General features: G+C 51.5%; 1 protein-coding gene across 1 annotated transcript in view; it reads left to right on the top strand.

Moving 5' to 3' along the window:
* Positions 1–3,180: 3,180 nt before the first annotated feature.
* Nek6 (NIMA related kinase 6) overlaps positions 3,181–11,327 on the top strand; it is a 70,634-nt gene continuing 62,487 nt past the window's right edge. Inside the window, exon 1 of the mRNA XM_055599995.1 lies at positions 3,181–3,265. The gene's annotated coding sequence lies outside the window, so the exon portion shown is untranslated. The remainder of the gene's footprint in view (positions 3,266–11,327) is intronic.

Below are 11,327 nucleotides of genomic sequence, written 5' to 3'. Positions count from 1 at the left end.
GCACCTGATATAACATGAAGTCCCCCAAGGGCCTTTCCAAACTGGCAGGTATCTCCAGGTAGAGGGGGATTGGGTACCACATACTTTTCCCTCCACTCCTGCCCTTTAGGAAGATACACACCATTGATCTTCCAATCAGAAGCACTTTGGGGGTGAGAAGGTTGCTGTGGATAGTCACAGCAGATGGGAGGATGGAGAAAATGAGAACCACAGACCAAGCTGGCACTCTCTCACCACTGCAGCTGGCAAGGTCCAGCTTCTTGGGAAGGTGAGGCAGGAAGATCTCAGGCCCATGAGTTCAAGGCTAGCCTGAGGAACATGAGACTGCCCTCCCACCCTCATCTAAAATCACATTAGTAAACTACTAAAATCCTACCACAAAGATGCTATTAAGGAGACACTTTGCTCCCAGGGCATGGCAGGGTGCAGTCTGGTTCTGGTTCCCATACCTCCTTCTCTCACAAAGTGCCCTCCTGTCTACGTACTCCAGCAACGCCTCAATTCAGGAGCATGTCCCACCTTGGCTCACACCTGTCTCCTTCCGTGAGCTGCTGTGTCTTCATCTGCGGCCCATGAATTGCTACCCCATTAAGGGGATACAGAGAGTCAAGGTCTCCCGTCGAGGTCACAGCTTGCTGATGGCTGGGCCAGCAGCAGAAGTTCCTGGCTGCTTCCCCAGGGAGGGTGCAGAGAGAGCCAAGGTGTTTTCTCTTGCTCGATTGCACAGTGATAATGAAACAACACAGCCTCATCCTGAAAGTCTCCAGGGCAGACCTAGAGCCTGCCCTTGAGACCACATTCCTAGTGTGGCTAGCAGTGGGAGGCACAGGCAGGCCCAGTGCACAGAGAAGCGGCCATGCTAAATCTGGGAGGTATTTTGCAAGTACCTCTTCTCGGTGACTCATTTTGGGACTCACTAAAAACTCCTGTGAGTTGAAAACAAAAGTGACTGGGGCTGAGGCACCTATCTCTCTCTCCTCTGCAGAGAGATGGCTGCTTCAGGGAAGGTGAGGGTCTTTGAGCTGACTGAACTCGATTTTATGTCATAGCGTGTCAGCAGCTCCGAGGCCTCAGAGAAGGAAGTAGAACTGAGAGGGGGGAAGGTTGGGAGCACTGTGGGCATGGCTTCTTCCACCTACCCCTTAAGACTGCAGACACCCATCCTGTTCCTGAATTATAGTTCACTGGGTGTGTAGAGGTGTGTGGGCTGGGCCTCTCATTCTCCTAACACTTAGCTACAGACAGCTTGCCTACAGCCACATTTCCCTTTAAGGGTCATCACTGACTGTGAGACCTGGGATATTTGGCTTGACCTCTCTGAACCTCAGTTTCCTAGCCAGAAAATGAGGACACTGCATGTATTTGTGAGTTCTGTGAGGCTGGGAAAAGGCTTTATCCGATGATAGAGTCCTTTGCAGAGGGGGAGCTGAGCACCAGTCCCACAAAGAAAGCTTGCGGTCTGATGCTGCTCCTAAGCTGTTCTGCAGTTTGCCAGGACATTTCTGACAGCATGGTACCTGGTCAGAACACAGCAGGCCTCTCACGACCACCCTCTCCTTAGCAGAGACCTTCCCTCCTGATAGCATCTTAGAAAGCACCCCTGGTCCTCCCGTCTTGGCCCTGCTTAACTTTATCTATCCTGCCATCTGCTTCCCCGAGAAGCTCAGACTTCCTTGAGCGGGTGTTAAGCAGTCATTCTTCAAAACAACGTTTTTTTCTGTGTGCACATGCCCCAATCCACAATGTGTATGTGGAAGTCAGGGACAACTTGCTGGTGTCACTTCCCTCTTCCTAGGCTCAGGGAACCAGCCTGGCTGCTCTGGGCTGGTGACCATGCCTTTCTCACACCGGGTCCCTAGAGCCAGGTTGCTTAGCAATAAGGTGCTGAAACTAGAACTCTGTTATCTGTTTCCAGGTCTGCCACTCACCACCTGAGGGACTTTGGGCACTGGCATCATTAAAGCCATCTAAGAAATGGGCACAAGGGTGGCAGGATGTCTCTGTCACAGGGACTGAGGCCCACCAGGCAGGCAGAGGTGCCAGCGTAGGTTATGGGACTGGTCGCTGTGGACTTGGGTAGGTAGCTGAAGCCCACTCAGCAGGGTGCCCAGACCAGCACAGCAGACTAATGGACAGCTGGCAGGTGTTCTAGGGGACACAGATGGTCTAGAATAGTCGAGAGCAGCAATGCCTCCCAGCCAGGAGCGTCCCCTCTTGAGGGCAAGTGGAAGTCTCCATAATTGCTCCCCAGTGAAGCTTGGACATCCTAGTGGGGTTGTTAAGTTTTCATAGATGAAGAGGGTTTTTTGTTTGTTTGTTTGTTTGTTTGTTGTTTGTTTTTGTTTTAAACATACAACACAGTGAGCATGTGGAGGGCACGTGAAGGTTAGGGACAATTTGCCGGAGTCAGTTCTTTCCTTCCACCATGTCGGTCTGGAGGATCAAACTCAGGTCCCTCTGGGCTATTTGGCCCCCTAGTGGAGCCATTTACTCCTTCTAGAACCTTCTGCACATTGACCCTTGGCAGGCCTGGAGTTCCCAGGAGGGTAATTTCCCCAGGAGACACTGGCACTTTGAAGGCAGGAACTTGGATCTACCGTAGGGCCTACTTTCGTGCCTGTATGGAGTACTGTTTGTACTTTTGTACATACTGAGCACTATTTTTTATTTTTTAAGACAGTGTCTCATGTAGCCCAGGCTGGCTTGGAATTTGCTGTAAAGCCAAGAATGACTTTGAATTTCAAACGTTCCTGTCTCAGCTTTCCTAATGCTGGGATTACAGGTGCCCAGCTTCCCCAGCGCTGAGGTTAGGAAAGCACTCCACTCTATCAACTCCTGCTCCACTCGGTGGCTGGGTCAATTTCAGCCGTGCTAGGGCTGTAGTGGGAGCAATGTCAGCTGACGGGGACCCCATGGGCGTGGGGAAGGGTCCACGGGTTAGCTACCCTGCAAATTTGCATCTTAAAGAGTCTAGAGCCCGCGCACAGGGGTTCATCGGCCAGGACTAAAGAGTCTGGACCTCAGTTTCCCAACCTGAGCCAGACGAACAGCGCCTAGGCTGGGAGCGCGCCCCCGGCGCCCCCTAGCCTGCGTGGCGGCCGCGCGCACGGGCGCAGGGGGCGGCGCGGCCCCGCGGCGGGGAGGGGCGGGCGCGCGGGCGCGCGCAGAAGCGGCGGCTGAACCCGGTGGACTAGCTGCGGCTGCCCAGTCGCCAACTCGCGTGCGACCCGCGCTCCGCCCGCCGCCGAGAGAGTCGCCGGCGCCGGTGAGTGGCCTGGGGCCGGCGAGGGGCGCGGGCCAGGGCGTGGGGCCGTCGCCCGAGGCGTTGTGGGCGCGCGCGCGTGCCTGGGGAGGCGGCAGGGACGCCCGCAGGAGGCCGAGGTGTCCGCGGCGGGGCTCCATCCGCCCCGCTGCGCGGGAGTGCGTGCGTGCGTGTGCACATCAGGGGGCCCCGGCTGTGAGTTTGGGGTGGACCGGTGCTGGTAGACAGGCTCGGCTCCCGCTTATTCGTTTATCGGTTGTTTACCGGGGGTGCCAGAAAAGTACGTGTGCCCACGTGTCTGAACGTTCCCGAGTGAGTGTGTGCACACGTGCACAGGCAAAAGTGTACAAATTCCATACGAGTGTGTTTAGGATCCAGGCTGAGCGCCCCACACTGCGGGCCAGTGTGTGTGATGTGCCGGATGACCCTGCCCGGAGAGGGCACCGGATGGGTGCTGGGCCGGATTCTGTGAGTCTGGGGCCCTGGGACAGACCCGCAGATTCCCTAGGTTGTAACTCTGGTGGAAGCCGCTCAGCCCGGCCCTGGCAGGACACTGCATGGCCACGCAGGCTGGGGAGGGGGCTGCACTGGACTTGAATTGAGGTTTTTCTAAATACGTCTTACTTCCCTGGCTTTGTCCGTGACTCTCTCTAGCTAGGCCAGATTTGGACTCTGGTCCCCACCCCCACCCCCATACCTAGGGGTTAGGCCCGAGGGAGACCCAGGGCCCCAGATACTTGTCCTCTCTGCCTGTCCCTCTAAGTTAATCGTATTTCCCTATTTTATCCGAGCCCCAGAGACAGTAACAAATGGGTGACAGCATGCTTAGGACACGTCCTCTGAGGGCTGTCCTTGCAGTTTTTGACTGACAGTTTGTGTGTGTGTTGAAAACCTTGGTTGGAAGTTTTAACTGCTTTAGAGCAAACTTTAGAAAGTTTCTGTTCACAGTTTCTCTCCACTGGCAAAACGCAGCTTGAGTCTCTGAGGGGAAAATGTCCTCACAGGAGTCTGGTGTGTGTAAAAGGGCATGCTAAAAACCCTGTTGCTAATGGGAGAAGAATTTCATTGAATGGGTGCCTGACTCCCAACAGGAGGAACTTAACCAGTGAACTTTGGACATCGTCTTTCAGTAGACAAAACCTGGAAGGAAACAAAAAAAGACCCATGTTCTTTTTTCCCCTTTGTCCTGAAAACTGGAGAAGAAAAAATATCCCCACCTTCTGGATGTGTTGGAACTGTTCCCCTCCCCCACCAGGGCCAGGCCCTCCCTGGATCCCCCCACCCCCAAATAAAATATGCCTGTGGGGAGCGGAGGAGTGAGTCACTCCCTGGCAGAGGGCCCCACGGCAAACATTTGGGAAGGTTCTTGCCTAACTTCCCAGAAGAAAAGGCCCGGGGTTTAAAATGGTCCCTGTGGTTTGTGAGCCTCTGAGCCTAGTCTGCTTCAGAAATGACGACAAAAGTCATTTACTATCTCTAAAAATTCAAGCCTCGGACTTAAGCATTGGCCAGGATTTAGAGCTGGTTAGGTTTCCAGAAATGGAGATCCTGGCCTTCCCAGGTGACACGGGGGTGAGAAAGGAGGAGGCAAAGGGATTGAATCATTTACGGAGTACCTACTGTATGCTGAGAATGGATCCAGGGAGTCCTTATCTGTCCTGGCATCCCACTCTGTTTTTGGTTTTGTGCAGGAGGAATCGGAATCATAGAGAGATCAAACTTGTGTCCCAGGCCACCAGTGAGAGGGTGTTGGCCAAGGTCTGAGCCACCTGCCTGCCTTTGAGGTCCGTCCACTGGGCCCCAGGCTTGACACTTGACTTCCTAAGGTGCACAGCCTGAGTGATGAGAACTTGAGCATCTGCTCCTTGGGGCTCACCATAAGTCAGAAATTATTGTCTGTGTTGTACAGATGAGAAAACAGACACTATGAGAGACGACCTGGCTGGCATAGCTAGTAACAGCATGACCAGTGGCCCCCGTGACTGAGGATATGCCTTGTGCTGAGCAAGTTTGAAGTTATTTCCTATCATCGGGCTCACCAACACTCTAAGATGAGAACTGTCATGGTGCCCATTCTATTCATGAAGAGACCAGAGACTATAGAGTATGCAGTAGACTCAGAATTTGCACGAAGGCTTGTCTGGACAGAGTCTGTAGTCTTCCTGTGAACTTGCAAAGTTCGTGTATGTTGATAAGCTGGTAGATGGCAAAGTCAGGATTTAAATTCCTGTCTGTGATTCCAGGACCAGCTTTCTCAACGGGAAGCACACCAGCTATCTTAATTGTGTTTTGCTTTTCTGGCATGTTGTAAAGCTAAGTGAGTTAAGACAGGCCAGGTTCTGCAGGGCCTGCCTGGTTCCAGAGTTCTGGGAGAGGTCCTCCCAAAGGCTGCTGCGCCACCAGAGTAAGAGGACTACAGTCTTTCCAAGTGGCAAGGATGGACAAACCATTGTCAAAAGGAGAATACCATTTCTCTCCTCTCAGGCTGCACCAAAGAGAGAGGTGAGGGCGGAGGACTTGGTGAGTCATTTAAGATTAGATATGGGTTACAGCCAGGTGTGGTGGCTCACGTACATAATCCTGGTACTTTGGGAGGCTGAGGCAGGAGGATTGCTTTAAGTTCTAGGCCAGCCTGGACTTATACAGCACGTACCAGTTATCCCAGGATTATACACCAAGACCCCATCTAAATAAATAAATTGATTAAATAAACAGTATAGATATAAGTTGGAGACAAAGCTGGACTCAGCCCCCAGGAAGAGCCCGGCAGCCTCAGACCTTCTTAGAGAGATGGAGAATGAGCTCCTTGGGGCCTCACTCTCCATCCTGAATATCTGACATGATCTTTTTTTTTTTTTTTTTTTTGCAAAGACTCCTTGTCACCTGTCATTCTGAACTGGGTCTTCCAGTTCACTTCCTCACTCATGTCTGTTTTTGGTGTTTCAGAAGAGGACTGTGTGCAAGGACCTGTGTGGTTTGGGCTGTGCCTGCCCAGCTCTGTGCCCTCCAGCATTAAAAGGGAAAGGTAGCTCTTCCTCTTCCAAAAAGCTCTGCAAACTGATCAACACTGGCAGAGTGCTTTGCAATGCAATGCCTTAATGTAAGGCGTGAAGTAATAGATCTTATGGGAAGGCTCAGCCACAGTTCTGGCATTGATAGATTTCTCCCCATCTGGCCTGTGATTTGCAGAGGTAAAAATAGGCCTTGTTTCTAGATTTTTATTTATTTAACTTAATTTTTGCTGACACCATCATAGGTAGCAAAGTGAGGGAGTTTGCTAGCCCTTAGGCCTCGGGCTCTCGGAGCAGGGAGATCATGGAAGGGTCATCTAGGGGGGTCTGGGTATCTGTAAAGGGTTTTGGAGTTTCTGAGCAGGCACTATATATTCTGCTGACTGTGTTCTCTGTTCTTTCAGCCCAGGTAAGGTCGTCTGTCTGTCGTTTTTCTTTTTCTTTCTTTTTTTGGAAACTTCCCCCGTTCCTGTCCAAATCTGGTGACATACACACAATCCATCTTCAGGCCAGGCCTGTGTCCATCTCAGACCCAAGGTCCAGACAGAAGTAGCACTGGGGCACATCCGTTAGTGATGTAATTTCCTGTGACGTTAATCCTGGGAACTTGAACTTGAGAGTGTGACCTGGCTTTTTGACATCTGTCACTCCAGCAGGACTTGCTATGTGAATACAGATCCACATATACAGGGGATACTTGTAGATTTAAGTCCCCACAGGCAACTTTCTCACGTGGTCTGGCAGCTGAGGAGCTGGTCTCCTAGGCAGGCTTCTTGGACTGGGCTGGCTAGGATCGCAACACCCCCAAAAAAACCCTTGGTTACCACCCCTGGAGCTGCACCCTGGAGGGGCTGGCAGACTGCAGGTGGGGCCCCTGGATTCATTCAGTTCCAAAGGCTTTACCCACAGGGAGCTGTTTTTTCTCTCTTGGACTTCTATGCGCTGGTGACCTCATAGAAAGGAAAAAGGGGGCTTTGTGTAGGAATTCCACCAAGTGAAGGAATGCCGACAGGGAAGGGGGCGGTAGTCGCTGTGGGAAGCCTTAGGCGCCTGCCTTTCCCCCAAATTGTTTAACCCTCACACTTCAAAATCACGGTGGCCCTGGAGAAAGATTCTTTTAAGGGGTATCCTCTTTTGTCACCCTGTCACCCGAGAGGCTTGGGGTGTGCCGCCTTTCACACATTCTTGTTGCGCTCAGTGCAGGTGGCAGACAGAGGTGGGATTTGTTCACGACCCTTTTACTGACGCTTGTCCTTCAGCCCTTTAAGCTGGGGATTTCTGGGAAGGGATCTGCAGGGGGCCATGGTTACTTTCCGGTGACCTGTTCTCAAGTTCGGTGCCTCCTAGTGCCAAAAGGAGCCGATCACTAGAGCAAGGGGTGGAGCCACCCACCGTGGGCTACGGAGGGTGGACTCTGGGGATTGGAAGCTGTCCAGTTGTCCACTTTCTGGAATGGAAACTGAGGCCCTCATAATCAAATTAAGAATGTGAGCCTTGAGGGTGGAAAGAGGAGGGGTCAGTGGTTGGCAGCCTGGGCTGATCTTCCGAAGGACTGGAGTTCTATTCCCAGCACAGCACCCACCTGGCAGCTTATGACCACCCACAACTCCAGTTTCAGGGCATCTGACGCCTTCCTCTTCTGGCCTCCAACGGCACCAGGGTATAGTGCACAGACTTGTGTGCAGGCAAAACACCCGGACAGATAAAGTTTCAAAAACAAAGAATTTGCCAGGCATAGTAGACCGATAGGAAAGAAGCTAGATTTCAGTGCCAGAGTGGCCCCGTGGCATCTCCAGAAAAAGTTTGAAGATCTGTTTCTTCCTGCCCACTCAGCACATGGCAAGACAGTGAGCCCCCTCAGTTTGGGTATGAAGTTGGAAAGTCTCTGAAGGTCCATGAGCTGTGTCAGCTGTGGTGTGTTAAGAAGTGAGGCAGATGTTTTGGTAATTATTTATATAGTGTGTCCTAGCAGAGGTTTGTAGTGACAGGAGTGGCCATCACAGACCCCAAGCAGGACTGGAATCCTCACTGAGGACTCTGCAGTCTGCAGTGAAGCCCACTGGACCCGAGGGAGGCCACATGTATTGTGGGAGTCTTCCTGGGCCATTGGAGGCTGGTTGGCTCTCTCTAAGGGACAGGGGACCCTGACCTCAGGAATGGCTTTTCCCTCTGCAGGCAGCTTTTGAGGAAGTTTGTTCAGTTCCTCACCCCTGAAGCCCACTAGGCTTGTGAGGGGAAAGCAGAGTAGATGGGCGTGGGGGGCCACTTCCCTGCAGAGGCCCCTGGTTTAGGCTTCACCCAGGCCCAGCCTCTACTGCCTTGTCTGTCCATGGGCTGGCAGCAGCAGGCAGCGGCCCCTACTTCTCACACTCCAGATTGACTTTAGGATACGGATACTAAAAAGAAAGGGGCCTGGGACGAGAGCCTTCTCTGAAAGGACACTGAGGATGAGGGATGTGAGCTCCTCAGAGGGAAGGGGCAAACTCTCGTGTGCACAAAAAGGCTTTTCCCAGGAGTCATGTTAAGAAAAGGAGCTTGTGGAGACTATTCAGACTAGATGCCTATTCAGGCCAGAGAGTCCTGTGGGGTGAAGGCAAATTACAGTCACGAGGGTCTGGGAGGAAGAGGCATGAGGAGTAAGTTAAGGGGTTGATGAGTGTAGGGTTCTCTTTTGAGGGGTGATTAAAACAGTTTGGAACTAGGTAGCAACTTTGGTTGTGCAACATTTTAAAAGTGTCATTTTGGGTGTGGTTTAATGATAGGGCACCTGCCTACCATGTTCAAAGCCCTGTGATGGATCCCCAGTGCCACTCATGCACACATACGCACCCACAAAGGTTAATTTTGTATGATTTTGATGGAAAACAAAACCAGAAGAGATTCTGTGGCTTCAGACAAAAGGGAGCCCCCTCTCCTGCTCCATTGATAGGAAGGGACAGCGAAGTACAGAGAGCGTGCCCAGCCTGAGAGCCTGTGAAGCTGGCCTGTGGCTTCACTCAGGTTATTCTCAAGCCGTGAATCATAGCTTCTGGGCCTGGGCATGAGGGGAAGCAATGTGGAGCAGGCCGAGTGTACTCAGGCCTCAGAACTAGAGGCACCTGTATTGGCCAGCGTGTGGCACACCCACGTATCGTTCAAGAAACGCATCCTGGAGAGATGGCTCAGTGGTTGTTAAGGGCACTTGCTCTTGGAGAGGACCCAGGGTCAGTTCCCAGCACACTTACCAGACAGCTCACAACTGCCTGGAACTCCAGTTCTGTGGGGATCAGATGCCCTCTTCTGGCCTCTTTGGGTAACTGCATGTACATGGTACACACACACACACACAGACAATCAGACACACACACACACTCTCATTCAAATAAAAAATAAATTTAAATTTGTTTTGAGACAAGATCTCAGTGTAGTTCTCACTGATGTGGAACTTATTATGTAGACCAGGCTGGCCTCGAACTCTTCCTGCCTGTGCCTCTTGAGTGCTGGGTTTAAAGGTTTATGTCAGCATGCCTGGGAAATTATATATTTTTTAACGATTTATTTTTATTTTATGTGCATTGGTGTTTTCCCTGGATGTATGTGTGTAGGAGGGTGTTGAATCCCCTGGAACTAGAGGTACATTCAGTTGTGAGCTGCCATATGGGTGCTGGGAATTGAACCCAGGTCTTTTGGAAAAGCAGCTAGTGCTCTTACTCTCATCCATCTCTCCAGCCTCCCCCAAAATATAATTTTTAAAGGTTCGTATTTCAGTTGGGTGCTGTAATCTCAGCAGTCAAGGAGGCAGAGACAGGTGGATCTCTGTGAGTTCAAGTTAGCCTGGTCTGCAAATTGAGGCCAGGATAGCCAAGGCTACACAGAGAAACTCTGTCTCGAAAATCAAAACAAAACAACACAAAACAAAAGACTCACCTTTGAGAATTCTGGCCAGGCCTTGGGGTAGGTAGGCTTTGCACAGAGGCTCGTTCATGGCTTCACTCCTTGGCTCCATCACAGCTAGCCCCACCCCACTCCACCCCAGGTGGGGGCGACACTCCTTTGGTCCCCACTGCTGGGGAAAGGCTCAGAACTGTAGGAGTCTGTGTGTACTGTGGGAGAGACCTGAAGGCCTCACTCTCTGGGGCAGCAGGAGGCGTTGGAAGTGTGAGTGGCATTGTGTCAGGGAATTACCAGGTTCTGTTGAGGTGGACAAGTGGGCCACAGGGACTGTGGGATGACTGCAGGCTGACCAGGGAAAACATGAAACTAGGAACTTCCCATCCATCCTGCCCGAGGTGTTGCTGTGCCAGGCGTCTGCTGCGTGTCATGCCTAGCCCAACGTTTACACTCAGTAACTTACTTCACCCAACGATTCTATGGTGTAGGCGCCCATAGGCCCACTTTAGGGATGAGGAAACAGCCAGAGTCCGGAGTAGCTGGTTCTTTACTGTCGGCATGAGTGCTGTGAGAAAAAAACGCAGCAGAGGGCCTTCCTCAAAGTTGGGACAGTTGCTGCCCTGGACGTGCCCACTGTATGGGCTGGCAGAGGGTAGCCAATTCTGGCCTTCCAAGCACCTGGAAGAAACAGCATGTACTATGTTCAGTTGTCTGTTCCTTCCAGATGGGAATGTCATTGTATAGGGCAAGACTCGGTGTGTGGCCTCAGCTATGACCTTAGAGCGTGGTACACTAAGAACACAATTATCAGAATGTTTCTGCACGCCAGCATGCTGACATGGTGTTCAAACATTTCAGATTTGGGGACACTTCATATTTTCAGATTAGGGTTATTTAGTTGGTAAAGTCTATGCAGTATTCCAAAATTTAGTTCTAAAATCTGAAACATGAGGCTAGTTAATAGCAGTTAATAGCACTGGCTGCTCTTCCAGAGGAGCCAGGTTCAATTCCCAGCACCCACATGTCAGTTCATAACTGTGTGTAATTCCAGTTCTAGGGGATCTGACTTCCATTGGCATTGCATACAATTGGTGCAAAGATATTCATGCAAGCAAGAAATCTGTGTACCATACACACTAGATAGATAGATAGATAGATAGATAGATAGATAGATAGATAGATAG

This window comes from Psammomys obesus, unplaced genomic scaffold, assembly GCF_907164565.1.
Source record: "Psammomys obesus unplaced genomic scaffold, mPsaObe1.curated_primary_1811, whole genome shotgun sequence".
Classification (NCBI taxonomy): Eukaryota; Metazoa; Chordata; class Mammalia; order Rodentia; family Muridae; genus Psammomys; species Psammomys obesus.
Note: the sequence above shows the minus strand (reverse complement) of the source record. Positions and strands in the feature narration are given on the sequence as shown.